The sequence below is a fragment of the Aquarana catesbeiana genome, linkage group LG02 (assembly GCF_042186555.1).
Source record: "Aquarana catesbeiana isolate 2022-GZ linkage group LG02, ASM4218655v1, whole genome shotgun sequence".
Classification (NCBI taxonomy): domain Eukaryota; kingdom Metazoa; phylum Chordata; class Amphibia; order Anura; family Ranidae; genus Aquarana; species Aquarana catesbeiana.
In genome coordinates, this window is record NC_133325.1 from 24,100,561 (window position 1) to 24,121,411 (window position 20,851).

The window sequence follows — 20,851 nt, forward strand, 5'->3', positions numbered from 1 at the left end:
GATGTGCTATGTGCCCTGATGTGCCCCATAAAGTGCCATGTGCCCTGATGTGCCATAATGTGCCCTGATGTGCTATGTACCCTGATATGCCCCGTTCCCTGATGTGCTATGTGCCCCGCGCCCTGATGTGCTCTATGCCCTGATGTGCTGTGCCCCGATCTCCTATGCCCTGATGTGCCCCGTGACCTGATGTGCCTTGTGGCCCGGTGCCCCGTGCCCTGATGTGCCCCGATGTCCTGTGCCTCAATGTCGTGTGCCCTGATGTCCTGTGCCCTGATGTCCTGTGCCCTGATGTCCTGTGCCCTGATGTCCTGTGCCCTGATGTGCTGTACCCTGATGTGCTGTGTCCTGATGTGCTGTGCACTGATGTGCCTTGTATCCTGATGTGCCTTGTGCCCTGATGTGGCCTGATGTACCGTACCCTGATGTGTTGTGCCCTGGGCCGGTCTGGATGAAGTAGAGGGCCACACTTTTTGTCCCAGTCCAGCCCTGGCCCCCTCCCCCATATCACCACCATACCTGCCCCCCCTCCCCCATGTCATCACCATACCTGTTCCTCCCATGTCACCACTATACCTGCACCCCTTCCCCCCATATCACCACCATGCCTGCACCCGCCTCCCCCCATGACAACACCATGCCTGCATCCCCCTCCCCCCATGCCTGCACCCCCTCCAGCCTAGTCATCACCATGCCTGCACCCCCCAGGTCACCATCATGCCTGCACCCCCAAATCACCACCCTGTCTCCACCCTTCCCCAAGTCAGCCTGTAACACCCCAAGTCACCATGCCTCCACCCACACACCTCTCTCCCCTTGTCACCACTCTTGAGGAGATGTAGCTAGACTATAGCCAACACTCCATCTGCAGCCAACACTCCGCTGGGGACACCTGCCATAAGAGGTACTGTACTGGGAATGCCTGATGGAAGGAGGCACTCCGCTGGGGCACCTGATGCAAGGACAGACTCTGCTGGGGGCACCTGATGTAAGGATGAACTCTGCTGGGGGCACCTGATGTAAGGATGAACTCTGCTGGGGGCACCTGATGTAAGGACAGACTCTGCTGGGGAAACCTGATGGCATCTGGTGGCAGGCGACATAGCAGGTGACACGCTCAGTGGTCCCACTGATTCTGCATTATGGTGAGTTGAATGATTTCATTTTATATTACAATGTAATAATAGAAATAATGCTCTTCAATCATCCTGACAACACCATAACAACCATGGTGCCGGGATGATTGAAGCGCCAACACCAGTTGTTTGGAGTATCTTTATCTGCTGATGGTTAAACTCTGGAATACACATTGCTATTGTGGTGTAGGATCTGGGTCTGCTGTCCCTCCATCCCTCTACCCCCCTTTCCCCCTTTCCCTCTGCATCCCTGATTCATCTCAGACTCTAACCACAACCCATTTTAGCCACGCCCATTTTTCTTTTTTTTTTCTATGCCACACCTACTGACGCATGCCCCGCCCCCTAATTATAGGCTGACTTCACCTACAACCAAAAAAGTGTCCCGAAAATTTTTTTTACAATGTTGGCAACTATGGACGCCAGGTTAAATCCTACATTAAGCATGCAGTCAAGAAAGGGTTAAAGAGTGTTTCAAGGAATCCTGCTCATCCATTCAGATCATGTGTTTTCAGTGCGTTTTAACTCTGAAGTCAATAGCAATACGGATCCATCTGAGGCTGAGATGGTCTCAGAATCGCATACGTTTGATTTTGCACTGGTTCCCCCCTTGGTGGAGGCTGTTAAGGAAAGGATCGTCGACTCCAAAGAAACAGCAAAGATACTACCCGTATTTAAAGAGATCATTACCCTCCTTCCCATTTCATTTCTGAAATTAAAAAAGTAATTGACGATGAGTGGGGGGGGCCTGAGAAGAAGCTCAATGTGCATAATGGAGTATCGAAGCTGTACCCCTTGGGACACTACACCTAAAGTGGATGCTTCATTTTGTATATTCGCCCGCCACATTACGCTTCCACTGGAGTTTTCGGTCTCTTTTTAGGGAGCCTATGGAGTGTAAAATAAACGCAGACCTAAAAAGGTTGTATAGTTTGGACAGCAGCCTGCAGACCGGCGGTAGCACTCACTCCGGTGGCAGCAGCACTTGGGCTGGGTTCGCACCTGTGCGTTTTTTGGTGCTTTTTGCGTTTTGCAGATTTGCACTACCATCCGTTTATCATGGTCTCCTATGGAACATGTTCTGTGGTGCAGTTCTGTGAAATGCGCTGGAAGTGCATGGGTGTGAATCCAGCCTTAGAGTGTGGGTAGCTGAGCTGGTGGATGGATGTTTGGATGAAAGTCTGGGAAGTGGCAGTTCTTCTCCTTGCAGACTGCTGTAGAGTTGTGGCTGAAGTGGCTGTCGACCAGGTCAAGATGACAGCAAAGATGATGGCTCTTTAAGACACAGCAGCCCTTTTGGTTTAACAATAGATCCAAAGAAGGATTCAGAGAGGCCAGGTCTTACAGGCAGTTTTTCAGACAGTGGAGGGGAGCTGGTTCAACCTTCCAGAAACCTTCCAAGCCCAGGGCCAACAAAACTCCTGGGGCTGTTTCCATTGCTGCGTCCCCAGAGTCGCGCAATTCACACTGCGACTTTGCTGTCCGATTTGTGATGCGATGTTATTTGAACTGTGAAAACCGTTTGAGAACAAATCGCACAGATGTCGGAACAAAGTAGTGCAAAAACCTTTTTTGGAGTCGCTGCGACTTAAGTCGCACCAATTAGAATGAGAACCATTGAAATACATGGGTTTTGGCTTGTCATGCGACTTCGCATGTATCAGGTCGCACAACAACTCGCACTAGTGGAGACAGAGCTTAAGGCTTCAAATAAGTCCTTCTGAAGCTGTCTCTGCTTAACCCTCTCAAGTAGGAGCAAGACTAGCCCAATTCAGGGGGGGTTTGGGCGGACAAATTACATGATGCCTGGATAGTAGCCATCATTCGATCACGTTATAGTCTCAAGTTCAGAACAAGGCCCCCTCAGACCTTGTTCATAGAAACTGGACTTCCTATGGATTTGGAAAGGAGGCAATATTTGCAAAGATATATAAGGGAGCTGTTGGCAGCAAGGGCCATCCTTCTGGTTTCAAGGCAAAGAGTATGTTCCCCTCTGTTTTTGGCCCCAGAGGCTTCAGGGGGTTTCGGACCAGTTTTTGACCTCAAAGTCCTGAATTCTTACATGAAGGTTCCACCATTCAAAATGGAGTCATTGGAAATGATCGTTTTGGTTGTGGAGTCAGGAGACTGGATGGTTTCCATTGATCTGGCGGATGCGTATCTTCATGTCTCCATAGACGCATCTCACCATCGCTTTCTCAGGCCTTCCGTGGAAGGCTCTCATTTTCATTTTTAATCTCTACCATTCGGTCTCTGCATGACTCCGAGAACGTTTTTTTAAAGCTACTGTCTGCTGTCATTGTGACTCTCAGGGTCAAGGGAGTGCAAATATTTCATTATCTAGATGACATGCTACTTCTGGGTCCATCAAATGAGCTGCTTCTAGTTCATGTGAATTCACCTGCAAAACACTAACTCATTTCGGTTGGTTGATCAACTTTCGAAAGAGCCAGATGCATCTGACCCAAATGTTAGAGTATTTAGGAGTACAATTCAACACCGATCGGGGTCGTGTTTCTCTTCCTCAGAGGAAGGTCCAGGGGATCCAGTCTCAGACAAAGCAGTGATGGCCAGGCCTTCTATGATGCTGAAGGAATCCATGCAGTATCTGGGGGTTTTATCAGCCACAGTTCCAGTAGGTCCGTGGGTCAGGTGGCGCAGAAGGAGGTTTCAATGCAACTTTCTTCTTCAGTGGGATCATCTGCCAATTCCAATAATCTGGTCCCTGGTTGGTGGTCAGTAGCTCACAATCTTTCCCGCGGAGTTCCATTGAAGGTCTCAGAACCAATAGTGGTGTCGACCAATGCCAGTCTGGCAGGCTGCAGGGCACACTGCCTGGGACAGCAGGTTCAAGGCCAATGGTACCTTTGTGGGGCGAAGAGTTCAAATTTCCTGAGATTGGATGCTGTCAGGCTCGCTCTTAGTGTTCCAACCCATGTTGCGAGGTCGAGCTGTCAAGATTCTTTTGGACAACAAAAATACGGTGGTTTATGTGTCTCATAAAGGGGACACAAGAAGTCACCCTCTCCTTCAGGTGGCATGTCAATCTTCCTCTGCACAGAGAAGAATATCGGCTCTCTTACAGCATCTTAACTCCCTGGGCCTGGCAATGTTTTAGCAGATCGCTTGAGTCGAGGCTTTGGGAATCACAACAAATGGGGCCTCAACCCCAAGTACCTACGCAAGATCTTCGGGGTCTGGGGGACGCCTTCAATAGATCTTATGGCATTGGAGAATTGTCAACTGCCTTGCTTCTTCTCCCGGACCTAGCATCCACAGGCATTGGGTCAGGGTGCTCTGTCCAGATCTTGGAACTTCCCCTTGGTGTATGTATTCCCGCCGCTTCCATTGGCTCTTAAAATCCTGCTGAAGATTCAGCGAGAAAGGGTCACAGCAATAGTAGTCCTACCTTACTGGCTCAGGGAGCTGTGGTTCCCTCTGGCTTGGAGGATAAAGTTGGGCTCACCAAACCCTCTGCCTCCCTGTCAAAATCTCCTTTTGCAGAGTGGGGCCTGACACCTGAACCGCAGGAGGATAAAGTTAATGACATTATTACAGGATCGTCAGAACGAATGTAACCTATCACCAGATCTGGAATACTACGGAAAGGGGTTGGGACCTTGGATCTCCTTCAGTTTCTAACATTTTGGAGTTTCTGCAGAGTAGTCTCCAATGGTTAGCTTATAATTCCCTGAAGCATCAAATCCCTGCCTTGTCGGCTATGTCGTGTACAAGATATGCTCTACATCCGTTGGTGATCTGATTTTTTTAGGGGCAGCCATAGAAATCAGACCTCCATTGAAATTGTTTTTTCCAAAAGAGGACATAACACTAGTCTTGGGAACATTGCTGGTTCCTCCGTTTGATCAAGCTTTCTCTTGTTCATTATTTCTTTTAACAGTTTTGTTTTTTACTAGCCGTGGCCTCGGCCAGAAGAGACTCCGAGTTGTGCACCTTCTCATCTAAAGAACCATATTGTTTTTGTGCTCCCAGACAAGATAGTCCTTAGGCCGATACCAAGCTTTCTATCTAAGGGGGCAACATAATTTCGTATGAACTGGGAGGTCATTCTCTCAGCCTTTCCGGCGGATACAGCTGATGAGTGGAGTAGGTTAGACCTGTTCTCTGCTGTTTCAACCTACCTGAAATGGACTAAAAGCTTTGGCAAACAAGATCAGCTGTAGGTTTTCCCAGTGGGGCCTAAAAAGGGTATGTCAGCAACATCCAGAGTTGTGTCTTCCTGGTTTGTCAAGACCATGCATATTGCATACAAAACGCTGGTCCTTCCTCCTCCTTCAGAGATCAAAGCACATTCAACGAAGGATATGGCAGCATCCTGGGCATACACGAAGGTCACCCCTGAGGTAGTTTGCAGAGCAGCAAGCTGGAGCGTGCCCAACACCTTTTTATTAGGCATTACAAGCTTAATATGGCTTGTCCACCTGTGGAAACATTTGGCTCTACAGTATTATGGCAGCTGTTGCCCATTAAAAATTTTGAGTAGCATTGCACTGATGTTTTGGCTTATTTTTTTTATTTTTTGTCTTCCCTCCCTTCTTAATATTGCTTGGTACATCCCATAGTAGGCTGACATGGGGAGGTCCAGGAATAAGGAAAATTGTTATCCATACTTACCGTAATTTTCCTTTCCTGGATCCTCCCCATGTCAGCCAGAGGATTCCCACCCAGTTTATCCATCGCGAGGCGGGGGTTTTTTTTAACACTGGTGTGGGCAGACAGCCGACCTTTTATGGGCTAGAAAAGAGGTGGTCCTGGAGGGGTCAGAGGGGGCGGGGCTGACCCATAGTAGGCTGACATGGGGAGGATCCAGAAAAGGAAAATTACGGTAAGTATGGATAACAATTTTCCTTATTCTTGAGAGTACATCACGGGACATGCAGCTCCCGCCCTTCTATGGGTTTTACATGGTTACCTATTGCTTTGCTACAAAAGTAAGTTGCTCCCCGTGTGGGAGGGGTTATATAGGGGATGAATTCTCCTTAATTGGTGTCCAATCACCAAAGATGCCTATCTAACCCACTATGTAATGAAGGCTCTGTGTCCCGTGATGTACTCTCAAGAAAAGGATTTTACAGGTAAGCTGTATTCAAAAATCCTGTTATAACAGACAACAAACAGACAGGTGGCTGGAGTTGAAGACATCAGCATCTTCTTGAGTCCCAACATTATGAAGCAGTCACTATTTATAATATGGCATATACAGGGTTCCCAGAGTCTGTGTGTTTTGGGGGACCTGGACTTGACTCCAAAGTAACATTACTTCAAGGTCCCCAGGCATACACCTTGCAAAGAGTATTGTTCCCTTAAAATCCAGGGCCCATAATCAGTAGGCAAGAGGCTAGCATTCAGTCCTCTCCAAAAGCCTCTGTCCTGGCTAGGTCTGTCACATGGACCAACACAAAGTGGCACACCATTGCCAGGAATGCACACTCACCATTGCCAGGAATGCACTCACCATTGCCAGGAATGCCCCACCATTGCCATCAATGCCCCTGTCAGAGAAGCTCCCGGAACAGACTCAGTATCGGGCGCCCTGGGGTGTGCCAGTGCGCACCGGCGCGCGCCGGCGGACACACACTCGTGCACGCCATTGTACGGGCGCGACGGTGTTTGGCGCCAATTGCCCTATTTAAACTGTTGGTGCACTTTGCTCGGTGCTGTCTGATCTGCAGCACCCAGTATCTGTGCTTCCTGTTTACCTGTCTGAACGTTTAATCTCCTTGATACCCGACTTGTCTATTGGATTACTCTATGCTGTCTGCCTGCATCTGACCCCGGCCTGCCTTTGACCTTGAATCTGCCTGCTCCTTTGTATTACGCTGCCCGCCTGTTGCCAACCCTTTCTGTCACCTGGACTCTGAACCTGCCTGCTCCCTTGTACTGTGCTGCCCACCTGTTGCCAACTCTGCCTGTGACTGGACCTGCCTACCCTGCTCCTGCTCTGCACCTGCTGCCTGTGCTCCAGCTTACCAAGGATCTCCAGTCCACTTGCACCAGGATCCTGGGCCTTACTTCCACAAGTCACCCACCAGACTCTCATACCATTCTGAGCTCCCGTGCCTCCTGTTCATACTACCAGGGGCCAGGAACCAGATACATAAGGGAGACCTTCCCCTGCTGTATCGGGGCTCATCAGTCAGGTACGTGGAAGTTTGACAGTATCGGACAGCCATGTCCGAGCCCGAGCAAGGAACCTCTCCCATGGAGGAACTGTGTAGATGCCTGGCACACAAGCTGTGAAGAGCCTTCAGGAAGGCTATAATAAACTGGAAGAACGAGTCCAGGTTTTGTCTTCACCTGCCAACCCTCAAGTTGCTTCTGCTGCCGGACTCTCATCTGCACCCTCAGTGGTAATGCTACCCCCTGAGCCTGGGGTCCCTACGCCCAAAAGATTTGCTGGAGAGCGCAGTAAATACCAGTCCTTCCGCAACGCCTGCGAACTTTACTTTGCTCTGCAACCACGCACCTTTTCTTTGGAGGCGACTAAGGTGGGCTTTGTGATTTCTCTTTTGTCCGGTGAACCACAGACTTGGGCCCACCGCCTTCTGGAGCAAAAGTCAGCATCTCTTGATAGCCTGGATGCCTTCTTTGCAGCTATGTCTCAGGTGTATGAGGACCCTCAATTAAAAGCCACCGCTGAATCCGCCTTGTACGCCCTACAAAAAGGGTGTAGATCTGCAGAGCATTATGTGCTGGAATTCAGGCGTTGGAGTTCTGATACGGACTGGAATGACGCTGCCCTGCGTTATCAATTTCGCATGGGCTTATCTGATTCACTTAAAGACGAGTTGGCACGGGTCAGAATACCCCAATCCTTGGATGACCTTATCAACCTGTCCGTTCAAATAGACCGGCGTCTAAGGGAGCGCCGCTCTGAGAGATCCACCAACCAATTCCGCCCTACCTGGGTCCTCCCCAAGGTCCCTAGTGCTACCAGCTCTGTCGGCCAATGTCCTCGTGCACCATCTACCCCGGTCCTCGATACCCCCGAACCTATGCAGCTCGGTCTTCTCCACCCATCTCTCACTCCAGAAGAGCTGCAGCGCCGATGTGTCAACAATCTGTGCATGTATTGCGGAGAGTCGGGTCACTACGTGAGATCTTGCCCTAACAAGACACGTAAGTCCCTTTCAACCTCTCCTAAGTATGCACCTGCCTTGCCTAATCCTGCTAATCACCTTGCTCTCTACATTATTCTACAGCTTCCAGGACAGGATCTTCCAGTCTCAGTCATAATTGACTCCGGAGCATGCAGCTGCTTCATTGACCTAACTTTTGCTGCTAACCACCGCATTTCTCTCCAATTGAAGACTCAGGGACTCGCTGTACACCTTGATGATGGCTCCACCCTTAGTTCCTGTCCTGTTACCCAGGAGACTATCCCTTTGCTGGCCATCATGGGCACTCACCATCGGGAACTTCTGATACGGACTGGAATGACACTGCCCTGCGTTATCAGTTTCGCATGGGCTTATCTAATTTACTTAAAGATGAGTTGGCACGGGTCGGAATACCCCAATCCTTGGATGACCTTATCAACCTGTCCATTCAAATAGACCGGCGTCTAAGGGAGCGCCGCTCTGAGAGATCCACCAACCAATTCCACCCTACCTGGATCCTCCCCAAGGTCCCTAGTGATACCAGCTCTGTCGGCCAATGTCCTCGTGCACCATCTACCCCGGTCCTCGATACCCCCGAACCTATGCAGCTCGGTCTTCTCTGCCCGTCTCTCACTCCAGAAGAGCGGCAGCGCCGACGTGTCAACAATCTGTGCATGTATTGCGGAGAGTCGGATCACTACGTGATATCTTGCCCTAACAAGACACGTAAGTCCCTTTCAACCTCTCCTAAGTATGCACCTGCCTTGCCTAATCCTGCTAATCACCTTGCTCTCTCCATTATTCTACAGCTTCCAGGACAGGATCTTCCAGTCTCAGTCATAATTGACTCCGAAGCATGCAGCTGCTTCATTCACCTAACTTTTGCTGCTAACCACCGCATTCCTCTCCAATCGAAGACTCAGGGACTCGCTGTACACCTTGCTGATGGCTCCACCCTTAGTTCTGGTCCTGTCACCCAGGAGACTATCCCTTTGCTGGCCATCATGGGCACTCACCATCGGGAACTTCTTCGATTGGATGCCATCTCTTCACTACTTTTTCCCATTATCCTGGGATTGCCTTGGTTGCAGGCCCATAATCCTAGCATTGACTGGGTCACTGGGGAAATTAAGTTCCTCTTCAGGTATTGCCAACAGCACTGTTTGCACAGTACCTCCGTAAAACCCACTCAACTCCTCTGTCTGGACATTGACACTGAATCGCACCAGTCAATTCCCACTCCTTATCGGGACTTTCTTGATGTGTTTAGCAAGAAGGGGGCAGAGGCCCTTCCTCCCTACAGACCTTATGATTGCCCAATAGAACTTCTGCCAGGAACTGAAGTCCCTTTTGGAAGAATTTTTCCACTAACAGAGCAGGAGCTGGATACCCTTAAGATCTATATTGATGAGAATCTAAAAAAAGGTTTTATCCGTCCATCCACCTCACCGGCCGGGGCTGGCATTTTCTTCATCGAGAAGAAGGATCACTCTCTACGGCCTTGTATCGACTACCGGGAACTGAATAAAATAACCATCAAGAACCGTTATCCTCTACCTCTCGTGCCCAAATTTTTCCAGAGACCGGGTTCTGCAATAATCTTCACCAAACTAGATATCCGTGGTGCCTACAACTTAATCCGCATTAGAGAAGGAGATGAATGGAAAACAGCCTTCCGTACCAGGTTCCGGCACTTAGAGTATCTTGTTATGCCCTTTGGCCTGTGCAACGCACCAGCGATATTTCAACACTTTGTTAATGACATTTTCAGTGACCTTCTGGACTTGTATGTTATAGTGTATTTAGATGACATCTTAATCTTTTCCTCTTCAGTCACCGAGCATCGCAGACATGTTCGAAATGTATTAACCCGGCACAGGCAGCATGGACTTTACACCAAGTTGTAAAAATGCGAGTTTGAACTCCAGTGCATCCAGTTCCTCGGCATAATCATTTCTATCAATGGCATTAAGATGGATCCCCAAAAAGTGGCAGCCATCCTGGACTGGCCCGCTCCCTCCGATAAGAAAGGAGTTCAACGCTTCATTGGCTTCACCAATTTTTACCGGAAGTTCATAAGGGGCTTTTCTGCAATAATTGCCCCCATCACTGAATTGACCAAGCAAGGGAACAGATTCTGTTGGTCCCCTAAGGCGCAATCCGCCTTTGAAAAACTGAAGGAGCTATTTACTTCTGCTTCCATCCTAAAACATCCAGATCCTGCCTTACCATTTGTCCTTTCTCAGCGGCAAGGCGCCAAGGCCCTCCTCTATCCAGTAGCCTTTTTCTCATGTAAGCTCTCCACTGTGGAGAAAAATCATGATGTAGGAGATCGGGAGCTTCTGGCCATCAAGGCCGCCCTGGAGGAGTGGCGCTACCTACTGGAGGGTGCTGCTCATCCCATTCTGGTCTATACCGACCACAAAAACCTGGAGTACTTGAAAACGACCAAGAGATTAAAACCACGGCAGGCAAGGTGGGCTCTGTTTTTCTCCAGATTTCAGTTCCACATCACGTACAGACCTGGCTCTAAACATATCAAGCCGGGGCATTATCCCACATGTTCCATGATTCCAGGGAATCCTTACCCCCAGACACCATCTTTCCTGCTGGACATTTCTTGTTACTACAAGGGGATCTCCTATCCCAAATAAGACAAGCTTCTATGGGTTGGTCCCCATCTGCTGAAGATAATGTAAGCATGCAAGATGGTTTGAATCTGAGGGTAGCAGTACTGGAACTCTGCCATGACCATAAGTTGGCCGGACATTTTGGTGTTCTGAAAACGACAGAGCTGGTACAACGCACATTCTGGTGGCCTCAGCTGGCAAACGACTGCAAGAGCTACGTGGAATCATGCACCACCTGTGCTCGGAATAAGAATAGCCAAACGAAAGCCTGGGGCCTACTAAGACCCTTAACTGTTCCAGAAAGACCTTGGAAAATTATTTTGATGGATTTCATCATAGAGCTCCCTCAGGCAGAAGGTTTTTCTACCATCTTTGTCATTGTGGATAGATTGTCTAAAATGGCTCACTTTCTACCCATGAAAGGCACACCTTCAGCATTGGAAACAGCGAAAGTTTTCATTAAGGAAATAGTGAGACTGCATGGAGTCCCATCAAGTATAGTATCTGATCGAGGTGTTCAGTTCACTTCCAGGTTTTGGAAGGCTCTCTGTGGGTCTCTCGAAATTGAATTGGCATTCTCGTCTGCCCACCATCCCCAGACGAAAGGGCAGATAGAGACAACCAATCAAACTTTGGAGCAATATCTTCGCTGCTTCTCTGCCTTCTCACAGGACGATTGGGTCTCTCTACTGCCTATTGCTGAGTTTGCCTACAACTCTTTGCACTCTGCCATTAAGCAAATGCCATTCTTTGCCAACTATGGCTTCCATCCATCCTTCCTGCCCGGTTCTTTACCCGAGTGTGTGATTCCCGCAGTCTCCGAAACAATGGACTTCTTCCTCACCAACAATAAGTTACTACAGGAGACCATGGCTAAAACCCAGGAATACAATAAGGGGAAGTTTGACAGGAAGAAGCGAGGAGAACTCATCCTAGAATCTGGCAACCAGGTTTGGCTGTCTACAGCTAACTTAAAAATGGCCTGCCCCTCAAGGAAGTTAGGTCCCAAATTCATGGGTCCTTTTTCGGTCAAGAGGAAAATTAATGATGTGACGTACAAGCTTGACTTACCAGATACTTTGAAAGTCCATCCAGCTTTTCACGTGTCTTTGCTGAAACCTGTTATTCCCAATTCTTTTCCCGGCCGAAATACTGGCCCACCTGAACTTGTAATCATTAACAACGGGAAAGAATTTGAGGTGGAAGCAATCCTGGACTGCAGGAAGAGGCACAACCATGTCCAATACTTAATTAAGTGGAGGGGGTATGGACCAGAAGATAATTCCTGGGAACCGGAAAGCAACCTGCATGCTGAAGAACTTTTAAGGGATTTTTGGAGTGCCCAAGCCAATAGACTGGCCCTGATGGGCATCCGGAGGCTGCCCTTAAGGAGGGGGCACTGTCAGAGAAGCTTCCGGAACAGACTCAGTATCACGTGCCCTGGGGTGGGCTGGTGCACGCCACTGTATGGGCGCACGCGGGTGTGCCTGTTGGCGCACACGGCGTTTGGTGCCAATTGCCCTTATTTAAACTGTTGGTGCACTTTGCTCGGTGCTGTCCGATCTGCAGCTCCCAGTATCCGTGCTTCCTGTTTACCTGTCTGAACGTTTGATCTCCTTGGTACCCGGCTTGTCTATTGGATTACTCTCTGCTGTCTGCCTGCATCTGACCCCGGCCTGCCTTTGACCTTGAATCTGCCTGCTCCTTTGTACTATGCTGCCCGGCTGTTGCCAACCCTGCCTGTCACCTGGACTCTGAACCTGCCTGCTCCCTTGTACTGTGCTGCCCGCCTGTTTCTAACTCTGCCTGTGACTGGACCTGCCTACCCTGCTCCTGCTCTGCACCTGCTGCCTGTGCTCCAGCTTACCAAGGATCTCCAGTCCACTTGCACCAGGATCCTGGGCCTTACTTTCGCAACTCACCCGCCAGGCTCTCATACCATTCTGAGCTCCCGTGCCTCCTGTTCATACTACCAGGGGCCAAGAACCAGATACGTAAGGGAGACCTTCCCCTGCTGTATCGGGCTCATCAGTCAGGTACGTGGAAGTCTGACAGCCCCACCATTGCCAGGAATGCAGCACTATTGCCAGGAATGCAGCACCATTGCCAGGAATGCACTCACCGTTGCCAGGAATGCACTCATCATTGCCAGGAATGCACTCATTATTGCCAGGAATGCAGCACCATTGCCAGGAATGCAGAACTATTGCCAGGAATGCAGTACCATTGCCAGGAATGCACTCACAAGCGCCAAAGATTACCTACAGGAGAATCTCCTGCTTACGCGGCGGCCTCTTTAATAGAAAGTCCTGCCTCCTTTGATGGACAGAACAGTCGTCCAGTGATGGTGCCGGAGATGGGACTTCCTATTACAGAGGCCTCCCATAAACAGGAAATTCTCCTGTGTGTGTGTACGGTGCTCATCCCGCCTCCTCCCTGTCCCCTCCTAGGCATATACATCTTTTGTGGCCCCGGCACTGGGAGATCGTCAGGGGCCACAAAAGATATATATGTCCCAATAACCAGGCGGGCCGTACAGAACCAGAACGCGGGCTGCAATTGGCCCATGGGCTGAACTTTGGACATGCCTGGTTTAGGGTCATTGTCCTGCTGGAAGGTGAACCTCTGCCCAAGCCTCAGGTTTTCTTCTAAGCTTCCTCTGTATTTGGCTTCATCCATCTTCCCATCAACTCTGACCAGCTTCCCTGTCCCTTCTGAAGAAAAACATCCCCATAACATGATCCGCCACCACCATATTTCACGGTGGGGATGGTGTGTTCAGGGTGATGTGCAGTGTTAGTTTTCCGCCACACATAGCGGTTGGCTTTTAGGCCAAAAAATTCAATTTGATCAGAACAAATTGATCAGATCAGAGCACCTTCTTTCACAGAGTAAAAATTATATGAATATAGGGGTGGGTGGCGATCAGTTCTGATCACTCACTGTGTTCATTCAGGAAAGGAAAGGGCTGGTAAATATCCCCTAGTGTGCTGCAGGAACATAGGGGAAGGTTTCAGGATGAAGAGCAGGGGAAGGGGCCAGTAAATATGCCATCAATTCAAAAGGTTCCCGGGCACCTGCTAAGCAGGAGGGCTGGCTGTACTGCCTTATTGTAGACACTGATCCTCTTCTCCACTCATCCTCTTCCCCTCCTCCCCTCATCTGGCTGCACTGCAGAGGGAGAAACTAGAAAATCAGTATCTGCAGTACAGCTGGTCCTCATGCTCAGCAGGGGCCTGGGTCCCCCATTTAAACTGGTGGGGCCTGGGCCAGGTACAGGGGGGGCGGCTGTACTGCCTTATCAGTGGTCCGGCTCACAAAATGCAACAATGTTAATATCTGCAAATGTCTCTTTATTCTGGAACATTGGTGGGGCCTCGTGATTCCACTTCTACATCACACACTGCATCAGATCCATAGAAAGTAGAATGTTTCCTGAACACAATCCCCATTGTCCATATATAACCACCATAACATTGTTCTGTATGACAGCAATTAAATATACACAATAGTTTATAGGCAAGCAGGCCTTTATATGTGGCATTTTAAGGAAGAATACAACATGATGTTTGGGTTAAAATGTGTCAATTTATTATTTTACTAATACAAAGTAATAATACCTATCCAAATTGTTAAAAGGGTGAATATACACTCACTCGCCTTGTCACTGGCCTTGTCACTGGCCTTGTCAGCGGCCTTGTCACTGGCCTTGTCAGCGGCCTTGTCACCGGCCTTGTCAGCGGCGTTGTCACCGGCCTTGTCAGCGGCCTTGTCAGCGTGAATAGAGGAAAAGCCGATAACCGGCACTTCCTGGTTACGATGTGACCAGCTGTGATTGGACACAGCTGATCACATGGTAAAGAGCCTACGTCATAGGTTCTTTACCAAGATCAGAAATCAAGTATGTCAGAGCGACACACCGCACCACCGATCACTGCGATGTGTGCCCTCAGTGGCATGTGCGAGTGGCTTATCCTGCTGGATGGCATATGACGCCCAGTCTGGATAATGAAACCACCGCCCGTTCGTCATTGTGCTATAGGCCGGGCGGAATGTGGTTAGGAACGACCCACAGATTCAGAGTTGTGAGAATATGAAAGGGTAAAATGGAGAGCCGCAGGCTCGTTATGTGGAAGTATGACAATATAATCTCCTATAGGTCATGATGCCATGGCAGAAAAGGGAGGCCCGGAATGAAAATGGAAGGATGGAAAGGTAATGAAGGGCCGGGCATGACAAGGTAGAACAGTGAGACAACTGAGGGTTAAAAGTAAAAGGGAGTAATGGGGAGGAGATATCAGTTAACTCAGGGGGTGGAGAGATATAAAAGGAGAAGGCGGAATTTGTACAGGAGCAGTGTGAAGGAGACAGACGTAGGGAGAAGTTGCTGGGAGGGAGACAGACACGGGAAGAGTTTGTAGCAGTTTACAGCAGCATGGCGGACATTGACGTGCTTTTAGCACGTCTGCAAATGGCGGCGGCGACCAAAGGGCAGGACTGGCTGCGGGCACAGGTAGCGGCCTTGATTTCAGATGAGGAGGGGGGCCGGCGCGGAGGGGGGAGGCGACGCCACGCGGTCCCGGCTGCCTGAGCGTTTTTCACCAGGCCACTCAAGCAGAACAGCTCGCCCCAATAGGAGCGGACCCGTCGGCTCCCCCAGCGAAACGGGTGGCCGCCGCTACCCCTAGGGGGATGGGGCGGAATCCTCTGCAGCGGCGGAGCTCGGGGACGAGGCTTCGGGCCGTTATGGCACCCGAGCATCGCCTCCCAGGATGCAGGAAGGCAGGAGAACGATCCCCCCCTCTTCACAGGGGTCTGCCAGGGGGTAGATCCGACGGGGGAGGAGCGGGGCCACGGCTGGAGGTCAGCTACCTGACGCTGCTGGCAGCCCTTCAGTGATAAGCAGAAGTCGGGAGCCAGGAGAGGACAGAGGGAGAGGAGCAGGGTCTAGCAGAGGAACCAGCAGTGGGGGACAGCATGGCACAGCATCCAGTGGACGCATAGAGAGGGGGAGTACAGCCACAAGACGGGAATCCACGGCCTCTAGGCAGGCTTCGCCTGGGAGGTTAGTCACGCCAATGCTCCAGGCCATGGAGGTACGGTCAGAAGGAGAGCTGTTGGGATAGGATGAAGAAGTGAGCCAGGATATCGCGCTATCTGGAGGGTCCAGTGCAGCGGCGATGGGGAGCAGACTCAGTCAGCCTGGTAAGTCACATGTTTTACCTAATCTTGCTATTAATGATGACGGTAGTAATTTGTTGGGTATGGGGGGCGGGGGGGCCCCGAGGTTACCTGGGGACGCTGTGGGGGCCACGGCGGGGGGACCGACTGGCCTAGGGGGGGCGGGCGAGCAGCCTGTCGCCCCTGGGACAGGGGGACCGTTGCAGGAGTTACTGGGGGGTTTAAGGGATTTGGTTCAGCGATTTGCAGGCAACCAAGCGGTACCGGCACAAGTGGCACCATGGGTTGGAGGACAGGTTGAGAAGTCGGGTACTGGTGGGACCCCGGGGACAAGGGGTGAAGCTGTTGCCACCTCAGACTCAGGGGTGTCTGGAACTACCATCCTGGTCAGGAAGGATGTGGTCAGGATAGCAGATGCAGCAAAATGCGAAGTCTATGTCTGCTATGAGGGCCCGCTGGGAGCGCATTTAAAACAAGAGGTTCCGGATAAAATCGTTAAAGGTGAGTATGTTGAAATTTTCTCCTTGTTACTGCTGGAGAAGTTCAACTTAGACAGGGTGAAGCCGGACGATTCGAAAAAAGAGGATGAGGAGAAGCGGAGGTATCGGTTGATCCCTAGGACTTTTGGGAACTGGTTACAGGCCCTCGCCATTATGGCAAGCGTAATAGGTGAGAAGAACCCGGAGCATTGCTCGGCATTGTTTTGCTACATGGACGCCATAGGGGAAACACATAGGGTGTATGGGGGAACCGCGTGGCTTCATTATGATGAGCAATTTAGGCAATAAAGGGCAGTTAGGCCAGCTCTTAGGTGGGACCATAAGGATATCAGCTTATGGATGCGTTTGATGTCTTCCACCAGGGTACCGAATCAGTTTTTTCAGGGGGGGCCAGGGGATCATCCACCTCTGGACTGCCGGCTGGGAAAAAATTTGGGGTGTGTTGGCAGTTTAACGAAGGATCCTGCAAGTTTGGGGGCTCCTGTCATTTTAAACATGAATGCTCAGGATGTGGGGGGAACCACGCTCTGTCACGCTGCTTCAAAAAAGGAAAGAAGCCAGTGGAGCCTACTCAGAAGAGGGACAACGCCGGTGATGGAGGTAAGGATGCGGCCTTTCTTAAATAGGTATCCGGATAGGGAGGCAGCGAAGGTGTTGGGGGAGGGTTTTTCAGTGGGTTTCAGAATTCCGTGCTCCATGGCAGTTATCCCTCCTATGGCCAAGAATTTACGGTCGGCACTGCAGAAGCCGGTAGTACAGTTGTTGCGCCACCTTGTGTTGAGGTGTTTACAACTTAATGTTTTTCTAATGTTTTTTCTAATGTTTTTTCTAATGTTTTTTCTATATGCTGTTCATATCCCGATCATTGAAAATACGTTGGCTGACTCCTTGTCTCGGTTCCAGTGGGACAGGTTCAGGGAGCTGGCGCCCGCTGTGGAAGCAGAGGGGATTCCTTGTCCGGGGTGGCTTTGGGAGATGGTATCGGAGTCGCCGCGGGATGGATCAGGAAATCAGTGAGTGGGGCGACCTGGGCGGCATATAATAAAGTATGGACAGAGTGGGCTGCATTTACACGGCTGGCGGATGCCGGGCTGGGAGGGCCGGACTTGAGGCTGTTAGTAGTGTATTTTGTGTCACGACACATGGAGGAAGGTGGGTCAGTGTCAGCAATTGAGCGGAAGCTGGTGGGGTTGGCTTTTTTATTTAAGCTGCAGGGCATGACTGATTTTACAAAGGATTTCTGGGTGAAACAGGCGCTAAAAGGTTATAGGAAGAGTCAAGCAAAAAAAGAATTCGAGGAGGCCGGTGTCCTTTTCAATTCTGCAGGTAATGTGTACTAAACTAGGTGGGGTGTGTACGTCGGGTTATGAGGTAATTTTGTTTAAAGCAGTTTTTTCTATCATGTTTTTTGGAGTGTTTCGGGTGGGTGAATTGGTGAGTCCGGCAAAACGAATAGCAGGGGGGTTGAGGATACAGGATGTGGAAGTAAAACGGGATAGGGTGTTACTGATATTATGCAGGTCTAATACAGATCAGGCAGGAAAAGGGGTAAAGGTGCAGTTGTTCAAGTTGCCAGGGTCGGGAATTTGCCCAGTTAAAGTAGTTGAGGAATTTTTACAAAGTCGCCCGGTTGGGGATGGGCCGTTGTTTGTGCATGAGGATGGGACCTTTTTATCCAGGTTTCAGTTTGTTACAGTGTTTCGGAAATGCATTGGGGCGGCAGGGTTGGATAGTAGACAATTCGCCTCACACTCCTTCCGCATCGGGGCGGTTATTGAGGCTGCCAGGTGTGGGTTGGATGAGGCAGCAATTAAGAGGATTGGGAGGTGGGAATCCAGGAGGTTTCAGTCTTATGTGCGCCCTCATTTGTTATCGGATGATGTATAAAAAAAAAAAATCAAATAGAATGATGATATATTATAAGTACATGTATGTTACTAAAGGGGTGGAGGAGTTGCAGATGTTTCAATTTGTTTTCTGTTGTGTTATGTCTTTTCAGATGGGGGTCAGCCACGCCTCATCTGGATCTTAGGGCACTCTTATGTTTTTTGTGGTCCAAAAAGGGGGGACGTCAGACCAGAAGGCAAGCAACTAGGGATTCCCAGGAGGGAGGCTTGTATTCGTTGGTTAGGATTTCCAGGGATGGGGTGGGGCAGAGTTGTGCCGGAGGTTGAACGCTACACTCGACTTGATCGGCCCCCTGATGTTTTCGTTTTACATGCAGGAGGCAATGACCTGGGGGTCCGATCCACCAGGGAACTGGTGTCAGCTGTTAAGTGCGATTTTTTGGCGCTTTGGGTGGCCTTCCCGGGAATGATAGTGGTATGGTCAGACATAGTAGCACGGACGTCCTGGCGCATGGCGCGATCGGTAGCTAGGATTAATAAAGCACGAATCAAAGTGAACAAGGCTGTGGGAAAATTTGTTGTTAACAACGGGGGATTGGTTGTAAGGCACACAGAGTTGGAGGTTAACGTAGGGATGTACCTGAGGGGAGATGGAGTGCACCTTACCGCAGTAGGCATTGATCTTTGGGCACTTGGCATTCAGTATGGTATTGAGAGGGCATTGCGGGTGTGGAGGTGCCCTTAAGGCTAAGGGGTCATCCTTGCGGGCTGTGGCGGCATCTTTGGTCTCTGATGGTGGTACAAAATAAATAGAGGTGATGGAAATGGTGGGGGGCTTTTCAGTGTTACGTGCCCCTCTGGTGTGTTCTTATAGCGGAAGGCTAGGCTGGAAGACAAATGTTTAGACTGCGGAAAGGGGGTTGTCTCCGAGCTGTTTAATACGGCTGGAGGCCTGGTAAGGTCAAATATGGTACCGCAGTGTACTGGTGATGAAGAAGTTTTGAAGTGGAGGATGTGAAGTTCGGGGTGCCATCAGAAGACCAAAGATTGGGAGGTGATAGAACTGTCGGTTAAAAAGTTGTGCATAGTTATAAATATGTTGATTAAAAAAGTTATTCAAAAGTTATTTAAAAGTTGGTTTTATCGTTTAATAATAAAGGAGGCTGCTATGGCCAGTTTTTACTCCAAAACAACTCCTGTGTGGTCTAATTTATTATAGATAAGAAGGGGGAAAAAGAAAGGGGGGTTAGCAAATAAGAGTGGGTGATGGAAGTTGGGGATATCGGTTCTTGCACTGGTCATGGGTCATTTATTCCATGTGCAGCTGCCGGATACTTCTTTCTCATGGATGGATGGGATTCTTCTGATTCAGTTATTCTAATTAACATTTATAGAATGACCTCCTAGTAACTTGAATCCGACTCTATCACTTTTTTGTATTTTTTTATGCAACCTTTAATTTCAGAATATTCAGAATATATCTTATATCTGTATAAAAAAAATGGAAGGCACACCTAGTGCATCACCAATGACATTTAATAATAAAATCCATAAAAAGTGGGTACTCACAAACAGCAACTGGATTGTGCCATAAAAACACACAGTTATGCCTCGTACACACGATCGCACATTCCGACAACAAAATCCATGTTTTTCTTCAAACGGATGTTGACTCAAACTTGTCTTGCATACGCACGGTCACAAAAAATTGGTCGGGAATTCCGAACGTCAAGAACACGGTGACGTACAACACGTATGATGAGCCGAGAAAAATTAAGTTCAATAGCCAGTGCGGCTCTTCTGCTTGATTCCGAGTATGTGTGGCACTTTGTGCATCGGAATTGTCTACACACGATAATGAATTTGCGCAAATGGATTTTGTTGTCGGAAAATTTGAGAACCAGATCTCAAATTTTGTGCGACGGAAATTCTGATGGAAACTGTCCAATGCAGCCTACCCACGGTTGGATTTTCCGACAAAATGCTCCCATCGAACATTTTCTGTTGGAAAATCCGACCATGTGTACGAGGCATAAGAGACCATGTGCCATATACCATTACAGGGTATAATCTAATGCGTTTTGGGGGTGCAGCTCTGAGGAAGAGGGTGCCCCCCCGAAACAGCCCCTGTTGCTGTTTGTGAGTACCCACTTTTTATGAATGTTATTATTAAATGTCATTGGTAATGCACTAGGTGTGTGCGCCTTCCATTTTTTTCTTTTTTTAGTGTGATGGAGTCACTTTGGGCGGGGGGTCTGTGGAACCCAGAATCCCTTGGGGTGGTTGGGAAAACCTTGATTCAGCTCCCCATGCACCTCCTATGTCTAAGTCACCCTGTGTCTCTAATAGGGGCACAGGGTGACCGAGAAATCCAGTCTGACCTGTACTAATCAGACTCACTGTACAGCCACACTGGAATGTTGTGTGTGTGTGTAT

At 49.5% G+C, this 20,851-nt stretch overlaps 1 protein-coding gene across 1 annotated transcript in view; it reads left to right on the forward strand.

The window, feature by feature from the left end:
- Positions 1 to 20,851, forward strand: part of LOC141129628 (vomeronasal type-2 receptor 116-like) — a 124,639-nt gene that overhangs the window by 54,927 nt on the left and 48,861 nt on the right. The gene's annotated exons all lie outside the window — the stretch shown is intronic.